The 15,437-nt window shown below is 41.5% G+C and overlaps 1 protein-coding gene across 3 annotated transcripts in view; it reads left to right on the forward strand.

The window, feature by feature from the left end:
• The window catches only part of ST18 (ST18 C2H2C-type zinc finger transcription factor), a 388,994-nt gene that overhangs the window by 228,548 nt on the left and 145,009 nt on the right, over positions 1-15,437 (forward strand). The window lies entirely within an intron of this gene.

Below are 15,437 nucleotides of genomic sequence, written 5' to 3' on the forward strand. Positions count from 1 at the left end.
TCCGAGTTCTTGCTGTACACATTTTCTTATCCCCAGACGCTACCCCAGGTGCCTTCAAATCTCTATTTCTTGAAAATCAACCATGTATCCACCTAACACACCCTTTGTCTGCTCTCCATGCACCAATTAGTGCTAAACTAGGGAAAGAGAGAAATAAAGAGAAGTGTTCGTAATTAAAAGATTTTTGCAGCAAATATATGGTTTTGCTTAAATGCACTTCTTAAACAAGGAATATTTTGAAGACAGGTTATAATCCTTGTTCTTAAATTTTAAATTATACTAGGTAGCTGAATAAAGTGAATAAAAAAACCTTCCCAGTTTTTGAACATTTTACACATAGAAAAAGAAATTAGGAACCTGTGTACCTAGGTATTTTGAGGTCCCAAAGCATGTGAATCACAAAAATATTGAGCTGTAAAAAACAACCTCTTTTGTGAGTTGAAAAAGCAATTCTGACACACAAAAGACCTTTCCCAGTCATGAACAGGAGGGTGCATTAGAGCGGCTTCCCCCTCCCATTTGTAAATCACATTGAAATGTATCAATGATTTGTGACCGCAAACCAGTGGTCAGTTACCAGCAGCTTCGTTGGCGTGACAATTAAAAAATTATTCACAAATGGGAAGGCGTCCTGTGGGAATCATATTAGGCACAGACCATGGCTGGGGAGACCACTTCATGTTCTCCCGGAATCCCCAACCCCTATGTCCTCCCAGCTAGTCGAAATACTTTTTTAAAAACAGTGTCTGTCCCTTTAAGAGAGAGTGTTGACACATTAGGAATTTGAAAACAAGAGTGGAGGTATGGTGCCCCTTGCAGGCGTTCTCCCCTGAATTTGGATCCGCTTGTATAAGGGGGTAAACTGAGACCAGCTTCATTAATATTAATGTTTTGTAACCTTCTACAAATACACATTTTGTAATGTGACTGATTTCAGCCGCGGTCGGTAGTGGGAGTAACTGCAGGGCGGTGACATGGGGAGGGGGAGGGGTAGGGTGGGGGGTAGTAAACTATGGATTACGGAGGTTTACAGGTAAGTTAACATATAAACTAATAAAATGAATTTCGTTGCGTGCACTGCATCGCATTTGGGGATGCAGTGCGTCATAAAGTCACACTCATGGTTGCCAAAATTGAAAGGAAGGCTACACTTTACTATGAGATACTTGAAATGTGCACATGTATTCCTTCAAATAAAATGTCTTTTATGCCTATTTGAGCCGTAAAAATTAACAAGCCTATTGAGGCTAAATTGCACTTCAGCATTTAATAATAGGAAAACGACACTCGTATTTAATTACAAAATAATATATCAGTGCACATTGTGATATACAGGTACAAAGAGACGTTGATGTTAAAGCAGCAGGAATACAAGATTATGTTTCCACACAAGAAAGATTAAAAGAGAAGATAACAGAAGATAAGAACTTGCACAATATCTCCAGAAGGAAGCAATAAGACATAATAAGTAGCATAGTGAGAGCTAAATACATTTGTCGTTCACATTAGCACAACTATAGCATTTAAATTTTATGTACATTTGTAGATGGCGGGCACTGACCATAGAGCAGTAGCACAATAGTAAGGCACATAGGATAGATAAACATTTGTAATAGGCAATCATTGTGTCAATCACCCTTACCTAGGGTACCTGGGCGCTTAGGGTGCTGTGTCTCCGTTGAAAAACCAGGCCTTGTGCTTCTTTCGGAAGTCCACCAGGGAGGGTGCTGTCTGGAGGTGGAGGGGCAGAACGTTCCAGGTCTTGGCCACAATGTAGGAGAAGGATGGGCCCCACTGTGTCTGTGAAGGATTCAGGGGGTGCAAGGTCAAGAGAGGAGGATCGCAGGTGTCTTGCGGATAGGTGGAAGTTCAGTTCGTGTAGTAGGAGGTCCTTGTTTCAGTGGTGTTTTGTATGGTCCAAAGTCTTTTGAGGAGCTGGGTGGAGATTCTGATGTAGAGAGCATTGCTGTAGTTGAGGCGGCTGGTAACGAGTGCCTGCATGACTGTCTTTCTGGTGTTGATTGGGATCCATCTGAGATTTTGCGAAGCATGCGAAGGGTGTGCAAGCAAGAGGAGGTGACTGCGTTGACTGGTCGTTTTGTGGTTGGTTGGTTGTCAAGGATGTTGCTAATGTTACGTGCATGGTCTGTCAGTGTGGGTGTTGTTCTGAGGTCCGCAGACCACCAACTATTGTCCCAAGTGGAGGTGTTCTTCCTGAAGATTAGTACTTCTGTTTTGTCAGAGCTGAGTTTGAGGCAGCTGGCCCTCATCCTTCTGGCTATGTTGGCCATGGCATTGCATATGATGGTTTTGGTGTTGCAGGGGTCCTTAGTGAGCGAGAGGATGAGTTGTGTATCATCAGCACAGGAGATTACGTTGAGTCCATGGGATTTGACAATGTCTGAGAGGGGGGTCATGTAGATATGGAACAGGGTGGGGCTGAGGGATGATCTTTGGGTTACACCGTAGATTATGTTGTTGAGTACGAGGTGAAGAGAGGCAGTTGGATGCTCTGTGTGGGTACTGAGAAGGAGGTGATTCACTTGAGGGAATTCTGCTGTTTGCCGATTTTCTTTTTTTTTTGTCCTCAATTTGCCAAATGTCTTGCCAGGTTAAACTCTAAACCCTCTAGGTCTTACAAAAGGGAACCAGATCATTGACCATTGGAGGAATAGGAAGAGTATTGGCCTGCAAGCATACTGCTGTTTCCATTTCCATTTCCTTAACAATCTGAGACTGCCCTAGGATAGAAGATAACATGGCCAACAGTATAGGTGGCATAATGATAGGACTCACGTTCCCTTCTCTCTCCACCTTACCAATGGAGCCCAGATTTTTTCTCTACTTCTTGGATCACATGCTATTTCCGATTCAGTTATATAAATAACATTTCTAAGACACTCAGAAATGAGTGGGGGATTTTCAGATTTCCACAACTTGCAAATCTCACACCTTGCCAATGGAACTACATAAAACAAGAACTTTGATTCAACCGTTGTAATCTGCACATCTTGATCCAAGGTAAGTCCAAAGAAAATTAAGCAAGGGTTTACTTTAATTTGTGTCCCGATAGTTTCTCCGAAAAAGTCACATATTGAGTTCCAAAATGGCGTTATTACTGGACATGACATAAATAAATGTATATCGTCGGCTGCTGTTAACGTGCACCTAGGGCAAGTGTAGGTATTACCAGGGATTTTGGAGAGCTTTGCTGGAGACCAATAAACTCTATGCGTAGTAGATAAGTGATTTCGTTTGAGTGATGCCGGCTTTACTACTTGTCTTAATATACTAAAGGAGTCACTCCACATTTGTATCAAATCCTCATCATCGAACTCTTCACCCCACAGTTTTAGAATTTCAGACTCGATCTCCACACTCATCTCTAAAAAAGCCCAATACCAGAAGGACGTTTCCTTTTTCTACTGACCAGTTCTCATTACTTGATCAAATTTGGATTCCTCCTCCTCTGCCCAGTCATGTGTTGCCCACCAGGAACTCAGTTGGTAGTATTTAAACCTCGTCAACATACCGTTAGTACAATTGAATAATGCTTCCCAACTCATCAAGTTTATGCCTACCTTAAGTTCTGCCCAATAACTAATCCCCCCCAGCTTCAGAGGCTGACTTAGCTGGTCCCTCAAGCATTCCGGGGTGCCTGGCGAATCCCAGATGGGTGCCCATGATGAAAAATATGGAACTCTCAGAGTTTTGCATACATACATCCATGTATATAATGCAGACTTCAAAATCTTGAGCCTCACCTGGTTAAAAAAACTTTGGGTTTCCGTATTTAAAGAGAAAGTGAGTCTGAGCTTGTGGGACATCAACTAACATCGCCTCGAAGAGTAAGTCTATCATTGATTTATCCGTTCTGTTGGCAAGCATGCGAACATTCCTAAACTGGATAGTGTAGCAGTAAACCAATATATCCGGTAGTGCCAACCCTCCAATTTCAAGCCTCCTACACAACTTTTTCCATGAAATCCTAGGGCCCTTTGTTGCCCAGATAAAACTTCTTATTTTCCCCTGAAGTTTTTTTATATCCTTCTTCTGGAAGACCAGCGGGATGGTGTTAAAAAGAAATGTCACCTTTCATTTCATTCATAGATATTCAAAGGAATGTTTGCCCATTTTAAAAGTATTCTGGTTACTTCCTGACTAACCTTCCACCAATTTACTTTTGTGATACCATCCATACTCTGAGTTATTAAAACTTCCAGGTACCGTATTTGAGTTTTCACCCCATGGCTTACCATACCCTGATTCCAGGCCATAACCTCGGTTTTGCCTGCATTTATTTTGTTCCGAGAAATTAGACCAAACCTTTCTGCCTTCCTCATCAAGTTGAGGATTGCGTTGTGTGGGATTCTCATAGACAGCAACAGGTCATCTACATATAATGCTAATTTAACTACTAAATCCTGTGATTTAAAAAGGAGAATATTCGTGTCTACCCTTATCAGATTGGCTAGTTGCTCGATATATATATTAAAAAGAAGTGGGGACAGGGGACATCCCTGCCTTGTCCGTCTAGTAATTTCGAAGCAGTCTGACAGCCCCCATTTACCAACACCCTAGCTTTAGGACCGCTGTATAGATTTTGCACCGCCCTAGCCATATTCTGCGGAAAACCGAAACTTAATAAAGCCTCCCACAGATAGGGCCAGTGTACCTGATCAAATGCTTTGGCTGCATCCACTGCCACTATAGTCAAGGGCAGTTTCTGAGCCACCGCAATATCCATAACTCCCAGCAACTGAAAAGTTAATTCATTCAACTGCCTCCCTGGTATAAAGCTCTTTGGTTAGGATTGATAACCTCATGTATTGCCTTAGCTACCCGAGATGCTATGATTCCGGAGAAGATCTTATAATCGGCATTTATTAGGGATATCGGTCAATACGAGTCCACTTTCTGTGGGTCTTTATTTGGTTTCAAAATCAAGGTAACTATAGCCTCTAACCAAGAATTAGGAGCCTTCTTCCAATTTATATATATCTCATTAAATAAAGATTGTAAAATGGGAGTTACTGTATCAATGATGCAGAGGAAGACCTCAACTGGTAGAACATCTGGTCCTGCAGCCTTCCCCTTTATCATTTTCTTCCACTGATCTCTTATCGTCCCCTCCTTAATCTCTCCTACTAAGACTTTCTGTTGCTCTGTAGTTAACTGTGGAAGTGTTGTCAACCCCAACCACTCCTTTATCTCTTCTTGGCCAGGTTGAATATCATCTCTGTATAAATCCCTCCTAAAGCTACAGGCCTCTCTTCGTATATCTGAGTTGATATTCAATAGCTCACCCGCCTCTCCACTGATTAACTCCCGAATGGTGTTTCTGGCTCTATCTGCCTTCGCCTTCCAAGCTAACAATGGTCCACATTTTTCTCCATCGGCAAAATGCTGGAGATTACTCGCCTTCCACCTATCAAATGATTTTGTATCCAGCTGTGCCCGGAACGCCACTTGCATCCCCTCCAGCTCCTTACTCAGAATTTGGACTCTATCTGACTCTTCCATGGACTCCTTCTGTAGCTCCCCTTCTTTTTTCTTAATCTCTTTAATTCTATTCTCCCTTTGTTGTTTCTCCGCTCTGCTTTTCCCTATCATTATGGATTTTAGGGCCCCCCTTAAATTTGCATTAAAAGCATCCCATACCATATGTCCTTCTGCCAAGCCCTTATTGACGCAAAATAAATTCTCAGATTTTTCCCTCAGGTCTCCAACCACATTCTTATCCAGAAGTATTGCCCTGTCTAAGGTCCACCTTCTGTTCTGTTTGATGATAACTCAACGATAACCTTACAGCAGAATGATCCGACACTATCGATGGATTATGGGTCACCTCTACCACCTCCACACATAGCTCCTGATCTAATAGGAAGTAATCTATACGGGAGTGGTGCCTATATTTTTTACTACAGAATGTAAACTCCCTCGCCTCCCTTTTTTTGAAACGCCATATATTGACTAAATTAAATTCTTTCATAATACTTGTCAGTCTAGAAAATGTTTTTGGTGGGTTGGTATATTTAGCTTTTGAGGTCCTATCTAGCCCTTTATTCAAGACTAAATTAAAGTCACCACCTAATATAATGGGTGCTGTTGTCTCCAATAAGCAGGACCCAAGTTTTTCCAAGGCCTCTGGATTATCATTATTCGGACCGTAATATACCAGACACACCTTGGACTGAAAGAGTTGCCACTAGCCACCTACCCGAAAGATCTGATTCAAACTTGACTACTCTTATTTCATTATTACTTTTAATAATTATAGCGACCCCCCTGGTACTCCCTCTCTGATCTGAACATAAAACTTCCTGCACCCATCTAAGTTTTTCAAAACATTGCTTACACTCAGTTCGTTACAGGTGAGTCTCTTGTAATGATATTATTTGAACGTCACTATCTTTTAGGGTTTCAATTACCCGCAACGCTTTCTTTCTGGATCTTAACCCATTAACATGCCAACGTAATAAATTATTCACTTTTATGTTATCCATACTCTATTTTTATAAACTTAAATCTTCTTATCTGGACCTGAAATCCATCCCTTTGCCTTTGTCTTATTGAACCCAACTGGTTCCCAAAACAATCCAAAACTAGCTTAATGAGGACTACTTCTTTTTTTATTTTTCTCCCGCTGCAACCCACACCCAGTGCCCCTCTTCCCCCCTTCCCCCTCCCCCCAGGAAACCCCCTTTCTACCTCTTGGGCGACACAGTCCGCTCTTCGTGAACCCCCGTTCCGAAAAGAAAAAGAAGAGAGAGAAAGACCAGATAAAAGAGATAAACCAATAAAAGAAAAACAGCCTATCTATACCACACAAACATCTATTCGTAGCTTTTATGAAACTCCTACAAACATTAGCTCATCCATTCATTTGCGACATGAAAGTGGCCACTTCCTCTGGATCTCTATTGTTATGCATTTTGTTCCACCACATTATTTTCAACATGTCTGGAAATTTTAATTGGATCGGGCTTCCCTTATTACGTAACTGGTTCATTCTGGTACCTAGTTCCCACTGTCTCTGGGCCGTCCTCCTACTTAAGTCTGATCTAATTTGATACAAAAAGCCCTCATGTTTTAAAGAACCCTCATTCAGCGCCCGTCCCAGTACCAGCTCTTTCACAGTGCAAGTCAGGAAGTTTACCAACATTTTTCTCTGAGATTTTCTACCCGGATTCCGCCTAAAAGGATCTCTAGGCACTCTCCGGACCTCCTTCTCCCAATCAATATTCGATCTATCTGTCGCCATTTCGCTCAGGAGGCCACATATAAGAGCCTTAACATCTCCCTTCTCGGCCCCCTCCGGGATCTTAAGAAACCTCAAGTTATTCCGACGAGAATGTGTTTCCAATCTTTCCAGATCCTCTTGCAGCATTCTATTATGTTTCTTTAGTGATTCGATGTCCCTAGAGTTTTCCGACACTGCCACTGATAGTGTTTTAACTTCCTCTGCCAAAGTACTAGTACGTTGCGCAATATCATCAAGCTTCTCCTCAAGTATTTCGCACTTGTTTCGCATCCCCTTCTGATTGGACTAAGATATTTGGAACTTGTCAAAAATACCTTGTCTCAAGTTCAAAAGCATCTTCTCCATAGGGTTTTCACCTCCACCACCTCCAACACCTCCAACATCCCCCGACACCATATACGCTCTCATCAGCTTTATCCACATGGTTAGAAGTCTCAGTACCTCCTGTTTTATCTCTATTGCTTTGAATAATTTCTGTACTTACAGGTGGAAAAAGGGACGGGCTAGCACCAGGACCTGAACCAGGGCCAGGGTTGATACTACTGCTGAGGCCAGGGTGTGAGCTGATGCCAGGGCTAAGACATAAACTAGAGCTAGAGCTAGTTACCGCCCCTCTATTTTCAACCTGCTGCTCATCATTATTCAGGGGTGATCCAGCTAACAAGGTAAATCTGTTCTCCAAGGGGAGTGGGACAGTTTGCACCTGCTTCATAGCCTTTTTCCCCTTCGTTTGTGAACTTTCAACTTGTTCCATAATTTTAAAGTATGATCTTAAAGATGAGGAAGGTTTTACAGGAACCCGTGCTTCCTTCAAACCACAATGCCAAGGCTTACCTCCACCCTTCAATACTTTCTTCTTTGGGGAGACAGCTACTACTTCCCTTGTCACTTGCTCATTACCCTCTCTACCCTCTCCTCCTTTCCGACCTTTACCTCTGCTTCTGACTTCTGGGAGTGATCTCAGCTATTACCGGCTCCTCACTCTTGTTTCAGAGTCCGCTAAACCTTTTCCTGTGGTATTTTCAACCCTCTTTTCAACTCTCTTATCAACCTTCTCCACTGAGAACAACTCACCTAAAGATTTGACTAGGGTGGGGTTAACTTCATCACCTTCACCGCCTTCACTGCCTTCACCACCACCCACGCCTCCAGTAATGCTGATTTCACTCTCACCCTCACCCCTTGCGTGGAAAATAGCATCAGCATCAGCATCAGCCCCGGCACCTCCTCTGTACCTGTACCCGTAGACCTTTCATCTTCCCGCTCTTTCTTGCGACTATCTGCCACTCTTGCGAGTCAACTTGCGTGTTTGAGGACATGTGCTGAGCTTCCTTACTGCCGAAAGTCTCCCCTGTATTCCCGGCATCTCTCACTTTCGCCGATTCCCGTCCTGTCCTTCCACCTCCGCTGTTGACCCGGAAGCCGACTGCCACGATCACCGCTCTAGTCTTCTGCTGGAAACCTGCCGTCCGCTGCCATACCCGGTGTCGCGTCTCCAACTCCAGACCCATATGCACCAGAGCCCAGGTACGCTAGTAATTGAAAGAAATTAGTATCTAAAAAAATTGTAATTTTTTTTATCCACAGCTCAATACTCAATACCCATCTGTGAATCAAAAGCGCTGCGCTGCTCATTGTTACAGACTCTCGCCTTTCTCGCCTCCTCTCCTCCCTCCGTTCAGGAGCTCCCGCGACCGGTGTCAGCCCGCCGCCATGTTTCCTGTATGCAGTCCATGGTGTTGTGACTTTTGCCGATGTTGTGGAGCCTGTCAATGAGCATGTGGTGGGATACGGTGTCAAACTCTGCAGAGAGGTCAAGGAGGAATAAGGCCACAGTTTATCCATGGTCAACGAGGGTTCTGATGTCTCCTGTGGCAGCCATCAGAGCTATCTCTGTGCTATGGTTGGCATGGAATCCTGATTGTGAGGCATTGGGTGGGTGTTTGAATTCCAGGTATGCAGTGAGCTATTGGTTGATGGCTTTCTTAAGAACTTTGGCTGGTTAGGGAAGCAGGGAATAGGTTAGCAGATTTTTAGGTCCATGGTGACGGTGGAGGACGTCTTGAGGAGTGGATTGACCTCTGCATGTTTCCATCTGTCTGGGTAGGTTGCTGTGGAGATGGAGGTGTTGACGATGCTGGTGAGTTCTGTGATGATTGAGTTGGCTCTGAGGTTGACGAGATGGTGGGGGCAGGGGTCGGTGGGTGCCCGGAGTGAATGAACGACTTGATGGTCATGGTGGTCTGAGTGGTGAGGGAGACCAGGTGCTTATCGCTCAGCTGGTGTTCATTGGTTGAGTGCGGTTGTTGAGGTCAAGGGTGGTCGGTTGAGAGGTCTCAGTTGTTGTAGATGGTGGCAATCTTGCTGTGGAAGTAGTCAGAGAGGGTGTCGCAGAGTTATTGGGAGGGTTCACTGAGGAAAGGGTGAGGATGTGGTCATTATATGAAGGAGATTTGGCGCTTGCTCAGACCTTTGTATAGTGGTAAGAATTTGAGATATTTAGTACTTTCACAAAGGTAAGCTACACTGGTGGGTAACTTACCCATGTCGCTTCAGCAAAACGAACATTTGATGGATGGAATATTGAACAAATCAATATTCACTCCAGTCACAGATCTGGGTTTAATGTACCGTTTTTGTGCTCACAACGCCATCCCAGTTTGGATTCATCCACATTCAAATCAGTCTAGAACCTGCTCCCCATGGAAACAGTCCAGCCCAAATTGCTAGACCCGGTCCTCTCCGGACCGGAAACAAGGATCCTGGGACCGGTTTCAGGTTTTCAACCCTCATCAGTCAGGCTAGCTTAAAGCCAGTTGCACAGTGAGCACGAGAACCGCATCTGGGTATGCCATTGTGACTTTACTTTTACACTTTTGAGTAACTTTATTAATTTTGGCTATTCACAAAATCCAAATGTAAAGTTACTCATAAGTATAGACTTGCATGTCTCCTCCCCTAAAAAAGGGGAATGGGCCTAACTTACAAGTATAAGTTACTACTACAAAACAAAAGAAAATTAACAACTCTAGCATCACACACGGCCAACACCTCTTTTGGCAACCCCTCACAGAAAACAATGAAGGTAAGGACTTAAATATAAAGCTCATAATATACCATGTTAATATAAACATACAATTTTAAAATAGGGAAACATATAAATAATTACATTTTTTTCTTTAAATATAGCATATTTAATAAGCTTTTATGCATTTAAAAGTTAATATAAGGATATATGTCATTAAAAATAATTACATTACTTTTAATTAATTCTATACATCACTTTTGGTATTTATTAATTCGTAATAAAAACTTTTATGAGTTAGGAATACATTTTTTAATTAAACTTGAGAAAAATATGTTTTTAAGTAATTAAATACATGTTCAGTAAATAAAGATTTATTATAAAATTGAGTTATGAGTGCTGCAGTATTTATATTTATTTCTTTATCTAAAATAGATATATAACAATAATTGATATTAATATTTAACAAGTCATATTCCTACAAACTTTTTACAACTTTAGGAACTTTTTACAATTTTTCCCTATACTGTACCATGTAGAGATTTGCATCTTGAATGGAAGCTGCAGTTAGGTCTAACAGCACAAGCATGCGATGTTTAAGAGAATATCCATTTATGGTCTTGAAAATGGAGATATCTGTTCTGTGAAAGTCTAAAATCAGACTGCTGATGTCCCAGTAATTCTTTTTTCATTGTGTATTTTTCCAATTGAAGCTACTCACGTTCCCATCATGAAGTAATAGGTCTGTAGTTTCCAAGGTTGTCAAGCTCAACATTGGGTTTTTGTAAGAGAAAGTGAACATATATGCTGCATCTGGAGAAGTAGCATATGCTAGAATGGAACTTACGCTTTTGAGACCTCGAGCCAGGCATTGGCTATACTACAGCAGAGTTACACAAAGTCAAAGGGTTCTTTCAAATCAATTTTGCAAATGGGAATAAAGGAGGACAATGAACCCAAAGCTGCATATCAGGTGAGAGGAAGGTGCTTGGGTTCTGCTTAAAGTGTGATGTGCTCAATATCATGTCTAATTTTCTGAATGCATTGGGTAAAGTGTTTAGTAAAGAGTTTAGTGAGGACATTGCAATTAGAATATTTTATAGGGAGTATTGTGGCTTCATGCATCTGGTCATTCATAATTTAAAAAAAGCTTTATGGGTCTGCTATTAGCATTCTGAATTGTGAAGCTGACTAATGAGGACTTTGACTGGAAACAGAGATTTTTTTGAGTTTTCCTTTCATAAAGTAGGAATGTGAGCTTGAATGGAGAGGAGTATTTTCTCCATGTCTCCCTCTAAGGACATAAGACCTCTCAATGAACTCTGGCTTCATTTTCAAACTAGTAAGGTGTCTTTTGTAATTTTGACTTCAGCAAGATTATGAACCATGTTAGATAGTTGTCACAGTATTGATAATACTTTGTTCAGAGGTTTCAGTATAGAGGGGTCTATCCCATTTGAGACAGTGGAGAAAGAAGTCTAATTTGTTATGATTGATGCCCTTTATACCTCTGACTTGGTTAGTACTTTCTCATTTTAGCTTGCTAAGAAGGTACAGGTTAGGAATATTGTATGCAATGAGGAAGTGATCTGGCCAGTCAACCATTGCTAAATTTGAGCCGGTGGTTGCCGGTTGGGGCCACCAGCACTTATTTTTGTCAGACTGGCACTTATTTTTCCACATCAGATATTCCCCAAGAACAAAAGAGGTAAGAAACACACGTATTGGGAAGAAGAAGGAAGACAAATATGGAAAAACCATCTCAAAGGAAAAAAACAGAAACATGCAAGAGTCAGATAAAGGCACAAGGAATGTCTGGCAGTAAATTGAAGAGGCCAACATTTAATTGCACCAGCCACTTACGTTTGAGTAGCAGCTTTGGGCTCAAGCATTCTTTTGTTTGCAAACTTGGCACTGCATTTAACATGGTTCAGGGATATGTATACTGATTGTGTCAGGTTTAGCTATCACTAAGTTGATGGTGGACCAGTTGGTGTGGGTGGGAACGTTACAATGTTGTGTTGAGTTATTTTCTTCAATAAAATATTTGAGTTGCTAAGTGTGAGTGCCAATTTGTTTCAAGGGAAGGTAATGGTCTGGAAATGGTGCACTTACAGTGTTAGATAGCTGCATTGTCAAGAAGTCCTTAAATTCTTATAGAAACTTGTTATTCCCCACACGGAATGATTCAGAATATATATTCTAGTTTTATAAGGTTTGGAGTTACCAATGTCATTGGTAATATATTGTAAACTCATGTCAGTGATGTTGGTAGACCTGGAGGGTGTACAAAAAGGGTTGGTGCGAAAGTTATTGGCATTTAATTTAGCATCTTTATGACGGTTGAAGATCATGTTGAAAATTTGGAAATTTGTGTGGCTTTTATGTTATACCCCATGTAAACACAAGCATGAGCAAATGTGCACAAAATATTTATTCCACAATTCTGTGCAACCTGCAGCATTGAAGTCTGGGGAATTTAAACCAGTGCACAAAACAAAAAAAGAAACAAGTTCCACAACGACCGAGCACGTAACCACTGCATATTGGTGCATGTCAGTGTTCCTCCATTAAAGCCATACTTGTATGCAAATAAAGGATTAATGTGGGTACAGGTTGTTGAGAATACCTTATTTGGACATGATAAAGGGGCTAAATGCTATATGGATCCTGACATCCCAATCAAGACATTAGCAGAGAGGGAGTTAACAACAGAAAACAAGCACGTCTCAAAAATGTATTGTTGTAAATGATCGAGGGTGTCCAGTAGAATTCACCTAGAAGCAAAAATTCAGCAGCCCACAGCATGCACTAACTATAGTCCATCAGAGGGACACGTGAGTGACCCCAGGAACACACCATACACAGCCATCCATGGTAAATAATCTCAAAAGTCTATCTTGGAATGATAAGGTAGCATTTGTGCAGAGCTAAGTAGTTACTGAAATGAGAGGCGGCCCAGGTAAGGATCTCCATTTCTTTCATGAGATAAGGTATAGAGGGCAGGAGTGCAGAGAAAGGGGACTAGTTGAGTACAGGGAAGGGCAAAAGCTTATGTTGCTTTTTCGCTAAAGGAGTTGGGGTGTGGGCTCTTGGTTCAGGAGTCGGATGAAGGTGGGGTGGGGTGGACAGTAGTGGAAATTTAAGAAGAGAAGGTTTTGGAAGGGGATTGTTCCTCTTGGATGTGATGGTGAGAGGGTATGAGTTACTGGACTGGGGAGTCGTTGGTGAGTGAATAGAGGGAGGTTTGGAGAAAGAGTTGGAGGAAGAGGGTGTTTTTTTCCCAGTAGGCGGGAGGGCGTTCAGGTTTTAGTTGAAGGTCCTGGGTGTTGGGTAGGTGTCTGGGTCCTGCTGGAGTGTTTGGCGGGTGGATGAGTGAAGATGGGAAGTAGGAGAGTATATGAGGGCAAGAGTAATTGTGGGAGGTGTTGGAGTTGGAAGAAGGTGTGTTAAATGGAAGAGAAGTCAGTGGTGCAAAACATTTAAAATTTAGGGGAGTTCAGAAAGGGGGAGTTGGATAAGAGGATGAGAGACCAGATGATCCAGAGGGTTTTGAAACCTGCACTGTTTTTAATTCTGTTTGTCAGACACTGCTGTCAGGATTGTTTCCCAGGAAGATGTAGGTTTTAGGGGTTCATTAGTTGAAGGTTTGTGTTTTTCTTCTGGTAATTCACTGTGTTTGATTTAGGGGGAGAAGAAGTTTTGGTAGAGGATTAAGCTGGTATTTGTTTGGGCTTGTTTTAGTAGGAAGTTGGTTTCGTTTAGATTACTTATGACATGCTCTTGTTAATAAAGTTGAGAACAGGAATTCTTAGCAATTGGGCTTGTTTTGAGAGAGGTCTTGGGGCTGGAGAGATTGCTTTTTGCCAGGAGCAGGCTGCAGTTGGTAAGAAAGAGACGGCAATCTGGGAGCAGCCAATAAGCAGACAGCCCGAATAGCAAACATCTTGTGGGTGAATTGTTCAATGTGCAGTAATCTACAGGAATACATTGCAATTTGAAAGCAATTATACTTTTTTTTAGATTCAGGTTCAAGAAACGTTGAAACTTGTATGTTCATAAAATAAAAATAATATTTTTCATTGTCCTCTAACATCAATCAAATAACTGTAAACAATAAAAGCAACAAAGCTAAACCATCCATTGCAATGTTTGTACTAAAATCTCAATGTTAAAAACTCATATGTAAATCCGGCCCTTGTTACAAACGTTAAAAAATAAGGCTACCACAATGGCAATCCTATCTGAGTTCAGCTCAAAAAGAAATCTAAATGCTGCTGTAACAGTGCAAAAAGTATTCTAATTAAATAAAGGCTTCAATCATTTACCGCACGGTTTTAAAAACATGGAAAAGAAGTATTATGTGCTCAAGCATGTTGGGTCTATGCAGAGAGCAATAACACTCTATTAACATGTTTGCCCCAACCCCAATGTGTTGACGTAGTAGACCATCCAGTCTAAGTAGCAGGAGATCATGGAGCAGATTAGGGCTATGCATGGTCATCAAATAACTGATATTCTAATGACAGTCTTCGCATTTTGCAAGTGTTTGAATACTTTTCTAAAAACATTTTTAATATGTAACATATCTGAGTTGTATGATATTTCAGGTGTTCTCTTTTTTAAGCAACCTTTTTGTTATCGCTAATGGATGCTGATTTATGAGATGCTCAAATGTAAGGGCTACGGGCTAGTAACTTTAGTATTGTCTTACATGCAGATGCTTACTCACATTTATATAAGTCTAATAGGCAGTCTGATGCAACAGGGTTGTTTTCTAAATTCGATATAGCTGGTATAAATTTCATTACGGCCACTTCATTTAATAGAGATAAAGAGTACACGCCTTATTCAAGGTGTCATACGTCAACTCCATGCATACTGGGCATATTTTAAACTTTACATAGTGCATGGCCTACAAAAGCTTTTAAATTAGCTGGTGCCTCTAATCAATGCCAGATATGTGTGGCAAACAGGCACTACCTTTGCTAAATATACCTTAGATGAAGGTCTAACTGTGTAACATTCCTATTTTAAGAAAAAACTTACACTGATCAGCCAGAGCCATTTGTGCCCCTAAGAATGCTTGTTTAGTATACATGGTGAAATTCATGGCTGCACTATAGCCCACACCCAAGTCATTATTTG

Source organism: Triturus cristatus, chromosome 5_1 (genome assembly GCF_964204655.1).
Source record: "Triturus cristatus chromosome 5_1, aTriCri1.1, whole genome shotgun sequence".
NCBI lineage: Eukaryota > Metazoa > Chordata > Amphibia > Caudata > Salamandridae > Triturus > Triturus cristatus.